Raw genomic sequence first — 17293 nt, 5'->3', positions numbered from 1 at the left:
TGTCCTATACATAGCACTGAACAGGATTAGCAATCGAATGATTGCTATAAATAGTCCCCTATGGGGACTATTAAAGTGTGAAAATAAAAGGAAAAAAAGGAAAAAATAAAAATAAAGTAAAAAAAATGTGAAAAACCCCCTCCCCCAATAAAAACGTAAATTGCCCCATTTTCCCTATTTCACCCACAAAAAGTGTTAAAAAAATATTTTATATACATATTTTGTACCGCGCGTGCGTAAATATCTAAACTATTAAAATAAAATGTTAATGATACCGTACGGTGAACGGTGTGAACGTAAAAAAAAAGAAAGTCCAAAATAGCTGCTTTTTATAACATTTTATTCCCAAAAAATTTTTTATAAAAAATGTATTAAAAGTTTAATTTAAGCAAATATGGTACCAATAAAAAGTACAGATCACGGCACAAAAAAATGAGCCCTCATACCACCGCTTATACGGAAAAATGAAAAAGTTATAGGTCACAAAAGATTTGTGATTTTTTTTAAGCGCAACAGTAATAGAAAAGTATGTTATCACAGGTATCATTTTAATCGTATTGACCCAAAGAATAAAGAACACATGTCACTTTTACCGTGAATTGTACGGCGTGAAAACGAAGCCTTCCAAAATTAGCAAAATTGCGGTTTTCTTTTTAATTTCCCCACACAAATAGTATTTTTTTGGTTGCGCCATACATTTTATGGTAAAGTGAGTGATGTAATTACAAAGGACAACTGGTCGCGCAAACAACAAGCCCTCATACTAGTCTGTGGATGAAAATATAAAAGAGTTATGATTTTTTGAAGGCGAGGAGGAAAAAATGAAAACTTAAAAATAAAATTTTCTGCGTCCTTAAGGCCAAAATGGGCTGCGTCCACGTAGAAACACCAGCTCTCCAATCCCCTGTAATGTGCTCGGATCGGTGTCCAGCCAACACCAGCAACGAAAATGAAAGGCAGATGATCCAGCACTATTTCTATGCAGCTTTATTAGAAACACAGCACACAGGTAAAATCAGCCTGAACTCAGACGCGTTTCGAGCGCATGCGCTCTTTGTCGGTGATCAAAGAGCGCATGCGCTCGAAACGCGTCTGAGTTCAGGCTGATTTTACCTGTGTGCTGTGTTTCTAATAAAGCTGCATAGAAATAGTGCTGGATCATCTGCCTTTCAAAATGGGCTGCGTCTTTAAGGGGTTAAAGGGGTACTCCCGTGGAATTTTTTTTTTTTTTTTAAATCAACTGGTGCCAGAAAGTTAAACAGATTTGTAAATCACTTCTATTAAAAATCTTAATCCTTCCAGTACTTTTTAGGGGCTGTATACTACAGAGGAAATGCTTTACTTTGACCAAAGTCATGACCACAGTGCTCTCTGCTGACCTCTGCTGTCAATTTTGGGAACTGTCCAGAGCAGGAGAAAATCCCCATAGCAAACATATACTGCGCTGAACAGTTCCTAAAATGGACAGCAGAGGTCAGCAGAGAGCACTGTGGTCATGACATCAGAGAAATCTAAAAAGTACTGGAAGGATTAAGATTTTTTTTATAGAAGTAATTTAGAAATCTGTTTAACTTTCTGGCACCAGTCAATTAAAAAAAAAAAATTTCCACCTGAGTACCCCTTTAATTGTGTAAGATTTACCTTTGTGAACCTGGCAAAATTCAAAGGTCAGATTTAACACTTTTTCAGAAATTTTTGCCTGGAATTCTGGGGCAGCAGTCTGTGCCTTTTTGTAGGGCTGCATTTGTGCCAAAATGACAAACTTGCGTGCGGCAATTGATAAGTTTGGCGCAATGTAACTCCATTTGACGCAAAAAAAAAAAACATGCATAAAATCACACATTGCAACACCATTATTGATACATACCCCCCCCCCCCCAAAGTGCTTCATAAATACCCCCCCCCCCCACCTTTGCGGGTTAAACGGGCTCAGCTGGGCTGAGGGGGGCGCCATAAAGCTCAGCTATTTTAGCACAGAAACCGCCGTTTATCACGAGTCATTTCTAGATAGCCAAACAATTGAAGTAAAGGGATATATATCAGGGAGATAATCGGGAGTGGCGTGTCATTACTACACATTTATTATCGGGTTGTGCAGTCGTGTCAGCGCCGCTGCACAGGGCCTGATAATTGAGTTCATTCATGCAGATGGTGTATTATCAGCAGCTACAGGAGGAGGATTCAGACAGTTAGAGATGCTGCGTGCCAGCCAGAGATTAGGGCCCCACTAACCCTCCGAGAATAATTAACAGTCCCAAAACCCCCGAATCTACCGAGAAAAAATTCTGCCGGATCTCTTAACTGTAGCAGGTGTAATAGGGAGATAACAGGAGCTCCAGGGATGGTTCTTGCTAACATGGCGGACAATGGAAGTTATGATGAATGTATTTATGACATTACTGGCCCCTCCCACTGACAGAACCGCGCCGCTCGCCCTACGACATCACCAGCACGGCTGATCTAACCAGGAGGAATCACTGTCCTCTCAACTAGAGGTGGATCGCATATACAGTTGTAACTTGGACGGTATTTTAACGGTATTTTGGCCACCATGACGGTATTTTTATATTAAAAACACCGGCAATGCAATGGCCGGTATTTATCCAACCAATCCTCCTATTCCCAGAATGCTGCACCATATGCTATACCAGTGTTTCCCAACCTGAGCGTCTCCAGCTGTTGCACAACTACAACTCCCGGCATGCCCGAACAGCCGTTGGCTGTTCGGGCATGCTGGGAGTTGTAGTTTTGCAACAGCTGAAGGCACCCCTGGTTGGGAAACACTGACCTATACTATATAGTCCAACATGCTGGGAGTTGTAGTTTTGCAACAGCTGGAGGCACCCCTGGTTGGGAAACACTGATCTATACTATATACCACTGTATAGTCCAACATGCTGGGAGTTGTAGTTTTGCAACAGCTGGAGGCACCCCTGGTTGGGAAACACTGACCTATACTATATAGTCCAACATGCTGGGAGTTGTAGTTTGGCAACAGCTGAAGGCACCCCTGGTTGGGAAACACTGACCTATACTATATACTACTATACAGTCCAACATGCTGGGAGTTGTAGTTTTGCAACAGCTGAAGGCACCCCTGGTTGGGAAACACTGACCTATACTATATAGTCCAACATGCTGGGAGTTGTAGTTTTGCAACAGCTGGAGACACACCTGGTTGGGAAACACTGATCTATACTATATAGTCCAACATGCTGGGAGTTGTAGTTTTGCAACAGCTGGAGACACCCCTGGTTGGGAAACACTGACCTATACTACATAGTCCAACATGCTGGGAGTTGTAGTTTTGCAACAGCTGGAGGCACCCCTGGTTGGGAAACACTGACCTATAGTATATACTACTATACAGTCCAACATGCTGGGAGTTGTAGTTTTGCAACAGCTGAAGGCACCCCTGGTTGGGAAACACTGACCTATACTATATAGTCCAACATGCTGGGAGTTGTAGTTTTGCAACAGCTGGAGGCACCCCTGGTTGGGAAACACTGATCTATACTATATACCACTGTATAGTCCAACATGCTGGGAGTTGTAGTTTTGCAACAGCTGGAGGCACCCCTGGTTGGGAAACACTGACCTATACTATATAGTCCAACATGCTGGGAGTTGTAGTTTGGCAACAGCTGAAGGCACCCCTGGTTGGGAAACACTGACCTATACTATATACTACTATACAGTCCAACATGCTGGGAGTTGTAGTTTTGCAACAGCTGAAGGCACCCCTGGTTGGGAAACACTGACCTATACTATATAGTCCAACATGCTGGGAGTTGTAGTTTTGCAACAGCTGGAGACACACCTGGTTGGGAAACACTGATCTATACTATATAGTCCAACATGCTGGGAGTTGTAGTTTTGCAACAGCTGGAGACACCCCTGGTTGGGAAACACTGACCTATACTACATAGTCCAACATGCTGGGAGTTGTAGTTTTGCAACAGCTGGAGGCACCCCTGGTTGGGAAACACTGACCTATACTATATAGTCCAACATGCTGGGAGTTGTAGTTTTGCAACAGCTGGAGGCACCCCTGGTTTGGAAACACTGACCTATACTATATACTACTATATAGTCCAACATGCCGGGAGTTGTAGTTTTGCAACAGCTGGAGACACACCTGGTTGGGAAACACTGACCTATACTATATACTACTATATAGTCCAATATGCCGGGAGTTGTAGTTTTGCAACAGCTGGAGACACCCCTGGTTGGGAAACACTGACCTATACTATATACTACTATAACTATAAAGTCCACCATGCTGGGAGTTGTATTTTGCAACAGCTGGAGGCACTCCTGGTTGGGAAACACTGACCTATGCTATATACTACTATATAATCCAACATGCTGGGAGTTGTAGTTTTGCAACAGCTGGAGGCACCCCTGGTTGGGAAACACTGACCTATACGACCTATACTATATACTACTATATAGTCCAACATGCCGGGAGTTGTAGTTTTGCAACAGTTGGAGGCACCCCTGGTTGGGAAACACTGACCTATACGACCTATACTATATACTACTATATAGTCCAACATGCCGGGAGTTGTAGTTTTGCAACAGCTGGAGGCACCCCTGGTTGGGAAACACTGACCTATACGACCTATACTATATACTACTATATAGTCCAACATGCCGGGAGTTGTAGTTTTGCAACAGCTGGAGACACACCTGGTTGGGAAACACTGACCTACACTATATACTACTATAGAGTCCAACATGCTGGGAGTTGTAGTTTTGCAACAGCTGAAGGCACCCCTGGTTGGGAAGAACTGACCAATACTGTATACTACTATATAGTCCAACATGCTGGGAGTTGTAGTTTTGCAACAGCTGGAGGCACCCCTGGTTGGGAAGCACTGACCAATACTGTATACTACTATATAGTCCAACATGCTGGGAGTTGTAGTTTTGCAACAGCTGGAGGCACCCCTGGTTGGGAAGCACTGACCAATACTGTATACTACTATATAGTCCAACATGCTGGGAGTTGTAGTTTTGCAATAGCTGGAGGCACCCCTGGTTGGGAAACACTAACCTATACTATATACTACTATATAGTCTAACATGCTGGGAGTTGTAGGTTTCGTTTTGGGCAGCTGCTGAGCCACAGGCTGTATCAGGGCATGCTGGGAGTTATAGTTAGTGCAACTTCCAAATTTAATTAAAAAAAAAAAAAGTGATCAAAAAGTCACATCAAAACAAAAATGGTCCTGTTAAAAACTACAGACCGGAGTGCAAAAAAAATGATCCCTCATATAGGCCTGTATAAGGAGGAATAAAAAAGTTATAGGGGTCAGAACAGGAAAAAATGTCCCCCGCATATGTGTATCCTGTGATGTCACACATATATAATTTATTATGCAAATCAGCATGGCCGGTATTTTTTTGCAAGAAAGGTGACAACCCTAATCGCATACTATAGGGAGGGATTTATCAAAATTGTGTGCGCTGTTTTTTTTATTTTGCGCCAAAGTCGCGTGTCTGCGTTGTATCGTTTTTCCTGTTCTATCACCACACACGTGCTCAGCAGGTTTTGCATTGTGCAAACATTTGCGCTAATTGACTTGCACCAACGTAATCTACTTTTGCGCTATTTTCATGTTGTCTTCATCATTCTTCTTACTGTGCGCCTGCAGGGGGCATGGTTGGTGCGCCAAAGTTATCATTTGCAAAGAAATCATTTGTATGCAAATTTTTGCATAAATGTCCTCCACTGAACGGCTGTCCTGTGATTGCATGTGAGCTTTTAACCGTTTTTTGCCATATCCAGGGGCATTTACGCAAATTTTTGTAGCGACCTGCACCCCATGATGAATTTTTGCGCAGCAACTGTGAAAAACCACAGACTTGCACAAGAATCTGCGCTGATGATAAATTCTAGATGTCTACTGTTTATACAGTGATTCCCAACCAGGGTGCCTCCAGCTGTTGCAAAACTACAACTCTTAGCATGCCCAAACAACCTTTGGCTCCAGACAGAATATCTCTGGGCGGAGATTTCGTTGTGGGAATAAGCCCTTACAAAGGTAATACTGGGACCTTTCCTCTTTTAAAGGGTTACTCCCGTGGAAAACTTATTTTTTTTTTTTTTTTAAATCAACTGGTGCCAGAAAGTTAAACAGATTTGTAAATCACTTTTATAAAAAAAAAAAAAAAAAAAAATCTTAATCCTTCCAGTACTTTTTAGGGGCTGTATACTAAAGTGAAATCCAAAAAAGAAATGCATTTCCTCTGATGTCATGACCACAGTGCTCTCTGCTGACCTCTGCTGTCCATTTTAGGAACTGTCCAGAGCAGAGGAAAATCCCCATAGCAAACATATGCTGCTCTGGACAGTTCCTAAAACGGACAGCAAAGGTCAGCAGAGAGCACTTTGGTCAGGACATCAGAGGAAATGCATTTCTTTTTTGGATTTCTCTTTAGTATACAGCCACTAAAAAGTACTGGTAGGATTAAGATTTTTTAATAGAAATGATTTACAAATCTGTTTAACTTTCTGGCACCAGTTGATTTAAAAAAAAAAAAAAAAGTTTTCCACGGGAGTACCCCTTTAAGACCCTGAACGTGTGAACACAGCCCGAGCGTCTATGTCACAGAGGACGCTGAACGCCGTTGGAGTGGATCCTCTAGTCATCACATTTACCTATCCCGAAATATATGAGTTAATGCAGAAAGAGACCATTGAGGCCAGGGATTGGCTGTGCCGGTCACATGGGTTTATGGGCATCGCTACAGCAAAGTAAATAAATACTGGCACAGAGCCCTGAAGCACCAGCTCTGCGGTAACGATGGATTTATCAGTAATTTGTGGCTTCTTTTGTTTTTTTCCATGCCATGTTCTCCATTTAGTCCATTTTTCTTTAGATGTCGGAAAACCCCTTTAGGCAAGTACGCAATGGAAAATAAATGTGTTGATTATTTAAATTCTTATAAATTCCTGTCAATTCAGAAATTCATTACATTCCCCCCCCCCCCCCCCCCTTAAAGGGGTACTCCACTGGCCAGCGTTCGTAAGCAAATGTTCCGACCGCTGTTTTCGCGCTGCGGGGGATGGCCATGCCCCCTTTGACATCACGGACACGCCCCCTCAATGCAAGTCTATGGGAGGGGGCGTGACGGCCGTCACGCCCCCTCCCATAGACTTGCATTGAGGGGGCGTGTCCATGTGTCACAGGGGCGTGGTCAAGCCCCGCAGCGTGAAAACAGCGGTCGGAACATTTGCTTACGAACGCTGGCCAGTGGAGTATCCCTTTAATTGAAATCCATTACTCATGGATCTAAGCCCAGCCCTCAATCACACAGTCCAGTTGGCATCGCCATTTTTCCTGGGCCGGGGACCAGCGCTGCTAGGAGCGGGGATTATAACGTCTGCCAAGAATGGTAACCGGGTGTAGAATTCATCAGAAATACACATTTTTTCCTTCTAAAAATAAATGGACACAGAATGCACATGAGCTTGATAAAGGTTTTCACCACCAGGTCTCTAGTTAGAATTAAAGCAGCCATCTTTTGGTGTAAAATATTTTTTTGCCAGACATGTTAGACACTTGGTTGGTGTAAATAATATTATGTACAAACAAATAGCATGTGTTTAAAACAGTATTTTCCAACCAGGGTGCCTTAAGTTCTTGCAAAACTACAACTCCCAGCATTCCCGGACAGCCTTTAGCAGTAGTTGTCTAGATCAGAGAAGCAATGAAGCACTAAAACAGTGGGGCAATATGTCTGTGGGTTCCTTCTACCTACTACTATATAGTGTTGAGCGGCATAGGCCATATTCGAATTCGCGAATATTCGCGAATATATGGACGAATATTCGTCATATATTCGCGATTATTGGCATATTCGTAATATTCTCGTTTTATTTTCGCAAATGCGAAAAATTCACGTATACGAAAATTAGCATATACAAAAATTAACATAAGTGAATATTCGCATATGCAAAAAGTAGCATATGTAAATGTTCGCATATGCGAAACTTCGCACGCCAGTCTCACACAATAGTATTAGAACCTTCTTTACACCACACAAGCTGGAAGCAGAGAGGGGTGATCACTGTGATGTGAACTGTGAAAAAAAAAAAAAAAAAAAAACGAATATTCGTAATTACGAATATATAGCGCTATATTTGCGGAATTCGCGAATATACGATATTCGCAAATTTGCGAATATGTGATATTCGCGAATAATATTCGAATTGCGAATATTCGCGAGCAACACTACTACTATATAGGGGCAAAAAAAAAGGAGGGAGGCAGTACGAGGGCCTACAACTATATATAAGGGCCATATAGGGACCTACAACTATATACGGGGCAGTATATGGACCTACAACTATATACGGGGCAGTATAGGGTCTACAACTATATACGGGGCAGTATCGGGGGCCTACAACTATATATAAGGGCCATAAAGGGACCTACAACTATATACAGGGCAGTATAGGGGCCTACAACTATATATGGGGGCCGTATAAGGGCCTACAACTGTTTATGGGGCAGTATGTGGCCTACAACTATATATGGGGGCAGTATGGGGGCCAACAACTATGTTTAGTCTTTAGGCAGCTGCCCATGTCGCCCTATTATCAGGTAGAAATGGGTGTACCCCGTAGAACAGTGGACTGTGTAATAATAGATCTCCAATAGTTGGGGCAGCAGTCAGGGCCACTCTTCTTGTCTCGACACAGAGGCTGCTCGCAACATGGGGATAAAGACTTGATTGATGCGCTCACAGAGCCCGTTCCCCTGGGGGTGGTAAGCAGTAGTCCGTAGTTTTTTGGAAGGCATGGAATTGACACAGCTCTTGAAAGAGTTGGGCCTCTAAGGCTGTCTCCCGGTCCGTTAGGACAGATTCTGGACACCCAAGGGTTTGCACCCAATTGGAGTAAAACATCTGGGCTGCTGTCTTGGCTGTGAGGATTTTTACAGGTACAACGACAACCCATTTAGAGTAGTGATCCACCATGGTGAGAGCATAAGAGTACCCGGACCGGGTAGGAGACAACTTGACAAGGTCTAGCGTGACCAACTGGTTGGGCCTTTCACTCTGGATGGAATGGAGGGGAGGTCTTGCGTCCTTGCGCACGTTCTTGGTGACGTTACAGACAGCACATTCACTGCACCATTTCTCAATGTCGCTCCGCATTTGGATCCAATAGAACGTCCGCCTGACAGTAGCTTCGGTCTTGTTAACTCCAAAGTGTCCAAACTGATCATGGTATCCGTTGAGAACCATCGCCGCAACTCTTCGGGGAACCAGAGTTTGATGAAGTCGATCACCAGAGACCGGATCCAAATAATTTCGGCATAACAGTCCTTTGTGCACAAACAGTCGCTTCCTCTGTAGCCACAGATGTTCCAGCTCATAATCACACTGGGCCCGGCATTGAAGGGTTGGTACCTTTTTCGCCAGAAGGTAGTCCAACAGATCCCCCATCACTCGACTTTTATTTTGAAGAGTCTTCCAGGTGTATAGGTCTTTTTTAACCTTTTCGGACCTGGGTTCACCGTCCATTTGATAAAATGGGGGCATGTCCATGTCTTCCCACACGTCTTCGACAGGTGGTTCTTAACCGGGGGTCATCCGAGACAGTACATTAGTGTTGAGCGGCATAGGCCATATTCGAATTCGTGAATATTCGCGAATATATGGACGAATATTCGTCAAATTCGCAAATATTCGCATATTCGTAATATTCTCGTTTTATTTTCGCATATGCGAATTTTGTTTCTGCTAATTTTCGCACCTGTCAATTTTCCGTGTATGCAAATTTTTTGTTATGCTAATTATCGATTATGATTATTTTCGCATATGCGTATTTTTTTATGATACTTTTCGCATTCCTAGTTTTCGCACATGCGAATTTTGCTTATGCTAATTATGGTTTATGGTAATTTACGCATTTTTTTTTTTTTTTTCAAAATTTTCGCATATGCGAATTTGTTTACGGTTTATTTTCTCGTTTGCGAATTTACGCATGTGTGAAAATAAAATGCCAATATTACGAATATGCGAATTTTGCGAATATGTGATGAATATTCGTCCATATATTCGCGAAATATCGAGAATTCGAATATGGCCTATGCCGCTCAACACTAGTCTTGAAGCCCATCGCTGTTCAATGGCACCCAACTTGGCAGTGTTCAGGGGGGTCAACGGGTTATTGTCCATGGAGACAGTAAATGGCGTGGCAGCCAAATAGTCTTTGAACTTTTTGGTCATGGCCCACACCAGGGCAAGAAGTTCCAACTTGAATGAGCTGTAATTGACATCGTTCTTCTCTGCTCCTCACAGGTTGCGACTGGCATAGGCAATTACTCGCTCTTGTCCTACCTGGACTTGGAACAGGACTGCTCCCAGACCCTCGAAACTGGCATCAGTATACAGCCAGAATGGCTGACTGTAGTCTGGATATGCCAAGATGGGGGGCTCCGTACAGATGTTTAAGAGCTCTGAACGCTGTCTCTTGCTCTTCGGCCCACTCAATAGGTAGTCTCCCATTGTAGTTCTCCTTCGTCGTACCCCGTAAAAGAGCTGTGAGGGGTTCTACAATCTAGACGAAGTGGGGTATGAAGCGGCGATAGTAGCCGGCAAATCCCAGGAAGCTCCTGACATCTTTCACCATGCTTGGGTAGGCCAGTTCTTGACATCTTCCACCTTTTCAGGATTGGGCTGGACTCCCTCTACACTGACAACTTGACCCAAGTAATGGACCTGATGCTTCAGCAGGTGACACTTGGACAGTTTGATCTTTAATACATGCTTGATTAAGACCTGGAAGACGTCTGACAAGATGACTGAGGTGTTCCTGGTAGGACTTGGAAAACACAATGACATCATCCAGGTACAATTGGACACTTTGAAAATTCAGATGGCCCAGGCACCTTGCCATCAAACGCTGGAACGTAGCAGGGGCATTGCACAGCCCAAACGGCATACTTTTAAATTTGAACAGTCCCATGGGTGTCACAAAGGCGGTCTTCTCCAAATCCTCCCCGGCCATGGGCACTTGCCAATATCCATTGGTTAAGTCTAGGGTGGAGAAGTAAGCAGCCGACCCGAGGGTGGTGTGTGACTCCTTGATCCTTGGCAAAGGATAAGCGTCTTTATGTGTGACACTGTTCAGTTTCCTGTAATCAACACAGAAGCGGATGGTTCCATCTTTTTTCTTGACCAGGACAAGTGGCGCCACCCAGGGGCTCTGACTTTCTTGAATCATGTCTGCCTCTTTCATGTCAGCCAGCATCTTCTTGACAGTCTGATACATGCCTGGCACAACCGGACGGTGTCTTTCCTTGATAGGTGGGCTGTCGGTGCTGGATCATTGAAGTATGCCCAAAGTCTGTGGGGTGCTTGCTGAAAGGTACCTCTTGGCGACATTGATGATTCCATTGACTTGGTCCCTTGGGGTTGTGTCATCTCCAACCTAGAGTTGCGCCCACCAGAGCTCTGGAGGGCTCACACCGGATCCTTAAGCCACTTGAGCTGCATGTTGTTGGGCCACCAGACGCTCTGTCACAATGTCTTTTGACTCTAGGAGGGACAGCTGGGCTACAGGAGTGTATTTGGGCAAGACAGTAACAGAATCAGACAGGTTTACTAACCTCATCGGGACTCTTCCTTTGGTGACCGTGAAAAGGCTTCTCGCAGCTAAAGTAACAAGAGGATGATCTTCCAATTGCATAGGTTCCAGCAGGGCTTGATAGTCCCTATTCTTGACTCCGGGACGTGCACGACACCAGATGATGGTCTCCATTTTGGGTTGTAAGGTCACCGACCTGATGTCTTGAACTCGTACTCCGCAGATTTCACCTTGCTTGTTGGCAAACTTCTGCTCCCCTAGTACAACTTTCAAGTGGTGCTTCGCAGCCCACTGGCCTGAAGGGGACATATGGGGAAGAGAGGCATGCAAGGCATCTAATTTTTCAGCAAAAATGTTTTCATAATGGTCATCCCCAATATGAACTCGGCAGACCCCTTATCTGTTACATTAGTTACAATCACTCCCTGCCCTGCAAGTACATGCTTTCCCAACTGAATAGTTGGCTCCCAGTATCCATGTCTGGGGACTGGTCGCCCATTAACTGCAACTACTCGAAAGTTAACATCATCAGGCTCACAAAATAAACTAGCATCCCAATGCTGATAGAATACATTTTTAGGTATAGTAGACACTTGTGACCCTGTATCTATCAATGCCTCCAACGGTACAATGCCTGCCCGGCGCTTCTCCTATGATGCAAGCAGCGCGATTAGCAATGCCTGCATCATCTGCTCTGGCCAGGCCTGACTAGAAGATGCCAGAGCAGCGGACACAGTGGCATAAATAACTCTGGGACACAGTGGCACCATTTATTCTGGGGGCATAGCGGCATAATTAATTAATTTGTTTAAACGTATTAGAGAACACCTGTACTCTCTAAAAACAGGAGTAGGAGCATCCCGTTTTATTGCACACATGCGTACTGTACACAATAATGACCCGAGAGCACTTAACTTTGCGGGCATAGAACGCATGTATGACAATATGAGCGATGTGAATAAGGAGCTACGGCTCGCACAGCGAGAAATCTACTGGATAAGTAGACTGAACGCGACTTAATGAAAGGAATGACCTTTCACCGTTCACATAATTGCATGTACGCTAGGTTAGATCCTATTTTTTACCTTATTTTCACTATTTGGGTGTTTTTGGAGGTTTGTGTTTAATATATATACATATGCTGTATATTTGTTTTACCTGTATCACGTGACTTCAGGTGATTTAAGCACACAGGATCACCTGAGTTTTAGAGACCGGATGAAGCATCACTGGATGTGAAACAGTCTGTTGTCTACTCTGTTTTTCCCCTGCACCCTCCCCGTCTTCTCCCGATGTCGGACGTCTTTGTTTATGGACCCTGTGGCATGTTGCATTAAAGCCTGAAGTTTTACAGTACAGTGCGGTGAGTTGCGACTCTGTTCTTTTCTTCTTGTGATTGATATATTCTCGTACTACATGGTTTTCATACAGAGTCAGCACCCCGCCACCCACAGACGCCGACCCTGAGGCTATCTCCCGAGTAATTCATTACACCTGCTGTGCCATAGCCTTTCTTGGTTTGAACTATTTATAATTAATTCTGGGGTCACAACAGCATCATTAATTCTGGGGTCACAGCAGCATAACTAATTCTTGGGGCACAGTGGCATCACTAATTCTGGGGCACAGCGGCATCATTAATTCTGTGCGGCACAGTGGCATCATTAGGGGGCACAGTGGCATCACTATTTCTGGGGGCACAGCGGCATCATTAATTTTGTGCAGCACAGTGGTATCATTATTTCTGGGGGCACAATGGCATCCTTAATTCTGGGGGCATAGTGGCATAATTAATTAATGAAAGCGATAATGTGGAAGATCAGAACTGAAGCCATGTTACGCTCCAAAATGTCTGCCGTTGAACCTGCAAGGGTTAACCAGTTGGTCGAGAAGCGTGCGAAAGGGTTCCACCAAAGCCATCGTCCCGCCCCTGGGGATGGGGATCATGTTGCTGTGTCCAGTCCGAGGTGGAACTCGAAAGGTCCGCCCCTTGTTGCCGGGGGGCGGACGAAGAGGATGCACCACTTCGTCACTTCCGGTCCCAGGCCCTGCTGATGACTTCCTTCAAGGCTGGGATGGAAAGGTGCCAATGTAACTTGTGTACAGTAACTTCACCAGACTTGGTCGTATGACTAACTGATTTCTTTGTGCAAGCACAATTTTTGTTGTTACAGGTCTCTACAGCCACGTTTAACCCCTTAAGGACGCAGGGCATATGCATACGCCCCCGTTTCCTAGTCCTTAAGGACTCAGGGCGTATGGATATGCCCTGCGTTCTTCCGGCCCCTGCCGCTCACCGAGCAGGGACCGGACCGGGATGCCTGCTGATATCGTTCAGCAGGCCTCCCCGCATATTGCCCAGGGAGGTCCTGAGGTCCCACCCACGGGTGCCGCCTCACGATCACGAGATTGATCGGTCTGAACGACCGATTAGTCACGGACCTGCTGGGGACGGCGATCGGAGCGGAGATCGGCGCCGGAGGGGGGTCTCCTATCTTGCCCTGGTCCGGCGGATGTCCCCTCTGGTGCCGTGGCGGCGACAGGAGCAGCAAGATCGGCTGCAGCAGCGGTGGCGTCCCGGGGCAGGATACACAGCAGGAGGTAAGGCCTCTTCACTTCCTGCTGTTGCTTAGCAACAAGTCTCGGCATGCAAAAGCCAAAGGGCATGCTGGGAGTTGTAGTTTTGCAACTGCTGGAGTTCCAACTACAACTCCCAGCATGCCCTTTGCTAGTCTGTGCATGCTGGGGGTTGTAGTTATGCAGCTGGAGGCACTTTTTTTTTCTATGAAAAAGTGTGCAGCCAGCTGTTGCATAACTACAACTCCCAGCATGCACAGACTACCAAAGGGTATGCTGGGAGTTGTAGCAGTGTGCCTCCAGCTGTTGCAAAACTACAACTCTCAGCATGCCCTTCGGCTATCAATGGTTGCTGATTGTTGCAGTTCTGCAACAGCTGGAGACACATTGGTTGTGAAACAGAGTTTGTTACCTAACAGAGAGACTGTACTGAGAGACTGTACATGCTGGGAGTTCTAGTTTTGTAACAGCTGGAGGCATGGTTGTATTTTAAAAATTTTACACTAACATGCTGGTGTTGACCCATACTTTTAATTTTCACAAGCGGTAAAAGGGAAAAAACAAAACAAAATTTGTAACGCAATTTCTCCTGAGTACGGAAATGCCCCATATGGGGGCGTAAAATGCTCTGCGGGCGCACAACAAGGCTCAGAAGTGAGAGTGCACAATGTACATTTGAGGTCTAAATTGGTGATTTGCATAGGCGTGGCTGATTTTACGGCGGTTCTGACATAAACGCAAAAGAATAAATACCCACATGTGACCCCATTTTGGAAACTACACCCCTCATAGAATGTAACAAGGGGTATAGTGAGTCTTAACACCCCACAGGTGTCTGACAGATTTTCGTTAAATTTGGATGTGAAAATAAAAAAAATAAAAATTAATTTACACATCCAACTTTAACGAAAAGTTGTCAAACACCTGTGGGGTGTTAAGGCTCAGCGGACCCCTTGTTACGTTCCTTGGGGGGTGTAGTTTCCAAAATAGTATGCCATGTTGGGGGTTTTCTGCTGTTCTGGCACCATAGGGGCTTCCTAAATGCGACATGCCCCCCACAAACCATTTCAGAAAAACTCACTCTCCAAAATCCCATTGTCGCTCCTTCCCTTCTGATCCCTCTACTGCGCCCGCCGAACTTTTTAAATACACATATGAGGTATTTTCTTACTCGAGAGGAATTGGGTTACAAATTTGGGGGGGCTTTTTCTCCTTTTACCCCTTATAAAATTTCAAAAACTGGGTCTACAAGAGCATGCAAGTGTGACAAAATGAAAATTTTGAATTTTCTCCTTTACCTTGCTGCTATTCCTGTGAAACACCTAAATGGTTAAAACACTTTCTAAGGGTATGTTCCCACACGGCGTATTTTGCTGCGTATTTGCTGCGTATTTGCTGCGTATTTGGTGCTGCGTATTTTCCTACCCATTGACTTCAACAGAGAAAATAAAATACGCAGCAGCAAATACGCAGCAAATACGCCGTGTGGGAATGTACCCTTAATGTCATTTTGAATACTTTGGGGGTGCAGTTTTTATACTGGGGTCATTTATGGCTTATTTCTAATAAGACGACCCCTCAAATCCACTTCAAAACTGAACTGGTCCCTGAAAAATTCCGATTTTGAAAATTTTGTGGAAAATTGGAAAATTGCTGCTGAACTTTGAAGCCCTCTGATGTCTTCCAAAAGTAAAAACACGTCAATTTTATGATGCAAATATAAAGTAGACATATTGTATATGTGAATCAATATATAATTTATTTGCAATATCCATTTTCCTTACAAGCAGAGAGTTTCAAATTTAGAAAAATGCTAATTTTTCAAAATTTTCAAGAAATTTAGGGATTTTTCACCAAGAAAGGATGCAAATAACGATGAAAATTTACCATTATCATAAGGTAGAATATGTCACGAAAAAACAATCTCGGAATCAGAATAATCGGTATAAGCATCCCAGAGTTATTAAAGGGGTACTCCGGTGAAAACCTTTTTTCTTTTAAATCAACTGACATTACTTCTAGAGATGAGCGAACTTACAGTAAATTTGATTCGTCACAAACTTCTCGGCTCGGCAGTTGATGACTTTTCCTGCGTAAATTAGTTCTGCCTTCGGGTGCTCTGGTGGGCTGGAAAAGGTGGATACAGTCCTAGGAAAGAGTCTCCTAGGACTGTATCCACCTTTTCCAGCCCACCGGAGCACCGGAAAGCTGAACTAATTTATGCAGGAAAAGTCATCAACTGCCGAGCCGAGAAGTTTGTGACGAATCGAATTTACTGTAAGTTCGCTCATCTCTAATTACTTCTATTAAAAAATCTTAATCCTTCCTGTACTTATTAGCTGCTGAATACTACAGAGGAAATACTTTTCTTTTTGGAATGCTCTCTGATGACATCACAAGCACAGTGGTCTCTGCTGACGTTATTATAATAATAAGTCTTTATTTATTTATTGTTGTCCTTAGTGGGATTCAAACCCAAGGCCGCAGCACTGCAAGGCAGCAGTGCTAACCACTAAGCCACCATGCTGCCCTTAGCATACATCTGCTATGCACGGTTGCTAAAATGGACAGAGATGTCAGCAGAGAGTACTGTGCTCGTGATGTCATCAGTGTTCCAAAAAGAAAGGAATTAAGGATTAAGATTTTTTAATAGAAGTAATTTACAAATATATTTAACTTTCTTGCACCAGTTGATTTAAAAGAAAAAAGGTTTTCACCGGAGTACCCCTTTAAGGTGAAAAAGGGCTCAGTCCTTAAGGGGTTAAGCACAGTGCCTGACGTACTAGTCAAGAAAGTTTTTGCAGTAACCAATCTCGTAAGTGTTGTGCCCGGCTACAGCCATGATTCTCAGGAACCTGAACTCTATAGTGTATCTGGACTACTGAACGATACATGGAAATATGTGTAAATATGCCATATTAATATATTTTTTTTGCTATTGTGCACAAGGGAAATATTTGCAGTCCTGCACTATAATTGTTGTAGTGTAATAAAATGTATATAATTTGTTGTACACCAAAAAGTCATAGTGTACCGTATTCTCTGATGTTTGGTAGTTTTCTTGTAGGGGTTGTCCTGAACTAATCAGGAGAAGCAACATTTTACCCC

Source organism: Hyla sarda, chromosome 7 (genome assembly GCF_029499605.1).
Source record: "Hyla sarda isolate aHylSar1 chromosome 7, aHylSar1.hap1, whole genome shotgun sequence".
NCBI classification, from domain to species: domain Eukaryota; kingdom Metazoa; phylum Chordata; class Amphibia; order Anura; family Hylidae; genus Hyla; species Hyla sarda.
The sequence above is the reverse complement of the archived record's forward strand: the minus strand, read 5'-3'. Positions refer to the sequence as shown.